Source organism: Oreochromis niloticus, linkage group LG3, assembly GCF_001858045.2.
Source record: "Oreochromis niloticus isolate F11D_XX linkage group LG3, O_niloticus_UMD_NMBU, whole genome shotgun sequence".
In the NCBI taxonomy this organism is placed as follows: Eukaryota; Metazoa; Chordata; class Actinopteri; order Cichliformes; family Cichlidae; genus Oreochromis; species Oreochromis niloticus.
Genome location: NC_031967.2, coordinates 84936678 through 84940453, shown reverse-complemented (window position 1 = coordinate 84940453; position 3776 = coordinate 84936678). Strand labels below are relative to the sequence as shown.

The window sequence follows — 3776 nt, the reverse complement described above, 5'->3', positions numbered from 1 at the left end:
GAGTCCCATCAATGCTCCTGATCAGCTGATCCACACCCTCATTTCCTCCTGATCACATGATTGCAGCTCAGTGTATTAAGGCCTAAATGATGCAGCAGTGTCTCATCTACAGTCAGTACAACACACAGCAGCAAAGCTCCTACACACACTGAGGACCGTGAACACATCACTGCAGCAGCTTCACGTTCACTGCAGAATCCAGTTGAATCAAATCTCTACATGTTACAGCTGCACTTTATATCTCAGAGCATCTTCTAGCTGAGACCCTCAGACCAGAGAATAAATGACTGTTACAGGGTCAAAGGTCAGGATTCGAACACAGGACTGTGTTTCACTGTTTCAGCATCAACACTGTGGAACAAACTTGCTCTCACTGTGAGATCAGCACAGTCAGTAAGGTGTAGTAAACTCCTCTGGATGAATCCTCCTGATCTGTCACATTGATCCAGCTGTCTGCAGATTCATCACTGTGGTCGGCCTGCTGCCGCCAGCAGCAGCTGGATCGCTGCCGCCAGCAGCAGCTGGATCGCTGCCGCCAACAGCAGCTGGATCGCTGCTTCATGTTTAAAGGAGCTTTCTTTATCAGTCACTTCATTATAGGAACAAGAAGCTCATCAGATCCTGTCTGTGTGACACTGAAGGTGAGATTAATGAAAGACGCAGTCCCAGTGTGAGTGACTAACAGTGTGTTATCATTTATACATAAACTCACAGGAAAAGAGGAAACACACTCGTATAAATGTGTGAATGAGGCGAGTATCAAAGTGCTCAGAGGAGAAAAGCTCCATAAGAACCATTGTTCCCAGTATTATTCCAAACTGTTCCACCCTATGAAGCTGAACTCTGTGTGAACAGCTGACCTGTGTCATGTGACCAAGAACACAAACATGATCTACTGTCAGATCAGGACACGTCACAGTTACTGTGTTACTGTTTAACAGCACACTGCAACATTCACACGTTCATCTAACAAACTGGATCATTAACATTTTCACACATGTTTCACTTTGATTCACTACAGATTCAGCAGACAGAAAGAAGTTGATGAGGAAACAACAGTTCAGTTCATTTCTGTCCTGGTTGATGAAAATGGCTGAGGAGCAGGAAGTGGGGATCAGACTGAGTGAAGAGTTTCAGGACAGAGTTTGAGAACATCTCCCCTTCCTAAAAATAATCTCTGAGTATCTGCTGTGTTTGTGGAAACACTCCAACACACACCACTGCACATATGAACATGTGTGTGAAACAGAGCTGACATTAAACATGATGGAGGATTTATTCACAAACACACAACAACATTTACACACACATTACCTCTCTGCAGGACCACACACGCCTGATTTAAAGTCAATACCAGCATGTTTAGACTGGTCACTCTGTAAGGACACAGAGCTGGGTGGAGGTCCAGGTTCGAGTCTCTGATGGATCCTGAAGAAAGTGATAAATCTTCAGTAAAATTCTCATCACATATCAGCTGATATTATTGGTGTTAGCTTACTTTTTCTTAGCTGACTGTCTTTGCTTAAATCTCTTAATGACATCTTTGACTGAGTTACTTTTATTGGACACAGAGCTGGGTGGAGGTCCAGGTTGGTTCCTGTGAATAATGATGGAGCAGTGATGTGAGTGCTGAGCTGTGACATGGAGAAGAGTCATGGACAGTTAGAGATGGTCATCTCACCTCTGAGCTTTGGTCTGGCTCTCATGTTCCCCACACAGAGTGCTTTTAGAGGGAGGGACTCCCTCCTCTCTGTCCTCACACTGATCCATGCTGCTCAATTCAGCTCACACACACTTTCTACCTGCAGAGGAAACACAAATCATTCATGTGCACATCAACTGAAATCCTCCTTTCCATCATGTGTGCTGTCCAAATATCAGCTGCTTCTTTCCTGCTTCATCTCAGTGTCAGCTGAATGCAGTCAGACAGCAGTGTGAGGCAGAGGAAGCTGCCATCAGCTGCTCTACTGTCAGGCCACTAGATGGAGTCGTGAAGCACACACGATGCATTCACTGACACACACTGATTCACTGTGAATGGAAGCTTCAGTCAGTCCAACACGTGTGAATAACATTTAAACATTTCAGCTGATCCATGATTCAAAGAGGATCAGCAGAGTTAAAGCTTCACACTAATTCTTCCTGCTGAGTTTGCAGAGAACTGCACACACACTGATTCACTGCTAATGAGAAGCTTCTTCCATCCAGTAATTCATCATCCATCAACTCTGCTGCTGCTCTCAGTCCTGGATTCTGATAAAACACTAAGAGCAGCTTTTTAACTCGTGTCTATAAGAGCTCTTAGCGTTAGCTTATGTTAAGGTTCAAAAATATAGGGAAGGAAACACAGGAGGAATGCAAGTAACCACACTGGTCCAAAGGGTAAAGACGATGATTTTAATGAAATGACACGCGTGGGAGAATGAGCGGACTCTGTAAGCAGACAGCCCCACAATCTCATCCTCCTAACATCAAAATATAGTTTTATATGCATCAGAGTATATTTAGTGACGCCCCCTCATTGCGTCATCACATACATCAGCTCCAAAACCACTAATGTTCTATTTGACAACTTAAGGCACAATTAAAAGTACACTGGCTTCCATCTTCTCCCCGGTGGTTTCCCGTAAGCCAGCTCCGCTCTCGCATCGTGCATCTACTGCTTCATCAGTCAACTTTCACCTACACCCTAACAGCGTGTGTGTGTATGTGTGTGTGTCTGTCTGTGCGTGCACAGAGTGTGCATCTGCTCTCTGCACCTTAGTTGACCCCAACCCAGGCAACCAGGCTAAGGCCATCCTGTGTTGTGATGATCTTAACTTCTATGTAAAATGTATAAACTCATTATACAAACTCAGACTCTGGTTTTGGTTTCACTTTTGCAAAGCCTGCAACTTCAAAAGCCTATAACTTCCTGTCTCATTTTGGAGTTACTCTACGTGGGGCCTTTTCTTTCACCATGCAGTCTGCATACAAACATTTAAGATTATAAATTCAAAAGCATTTCGGGTTATAGATTCAATTCAACTGTTTGAAGTGGTTATAACTGGACTTGTAATAAAGACTTAATTGGGTGGCAATATATTTAAACATTTGAATGCAATATCAATACCTCTTGTATACATATGTTTGCTATATGATTATAATGCAACAGTAATGACAGTAATAACAGTAATAACAAAAATAGAATTAATAAAAATAAAATAATACATGGAAATAATAAAAATAACAAAAAATAATACTTCCTTCCCAACACTTAGCGTTAGCATGCTGTGTGGCTAGCTTAGCGTCAGAGCTCTGCAGGTGTCTCGCGTGTAAATATTCGTAAAGGAGGTAAAAGGCTGTGACGTCATCACGTACGCTGTGGACTCTGAGTGAACTCACAAAGTACAAACTACAAGTACACAAACACAAACGTAGCTCAGAGTGAGGACACACTCGGCCTCGTTGGTCCAGCTGTGAGTCCGTTACCATGAACTATGGAGCGGCAGATTTGTGCTGAACTAAGCTGCGCACAGCTGATGTTAGCCAGGAAACATTACACACTGACTTTAATACAAACACACACAGTTTGTTGTGTGTAGAAATCAAACATGAGCTGAACAAACAGTAAAGTTCCTAAAGACAAACTGTTAAAGGAGGAAACAAAGCAAACTTACAGTTTCTTCACCAACAACAAGCTCCACTCCACACCTGGACACTAAACACGGACACACAGGTGAGCTGCTTCCTGGAAGGAGGCGGGACTCCACCTGAAGCTCAGCACAGGTGGGAGG

At 43.3% G+C, this 3776-nt stretch overlaps 1 long non-coding RNA gene across 1 annotated transcript; it reads right to left on the bottom strand.

The window, feature by feature from the left end:
• Positions 1-1099: 1099 nt before the first annotated feature.
• LOC112846404 (uncharacterized) lies at positions 1100-1743 on the bottom strand. Its single transcript, XR_003219334.1, has 3 exons — positions 1682-1743; positions 1499-1597; positions 1100-1428 (listed from the first exon to the last, which is right to left on the bottom strand). It is a non-coding gene; the product is annotated as an uncharacterized LOC112846404 (long non-coding RNA).
• Between the last annotated feature and the right edge of the window lie 2033 nt (positions 1744-3776).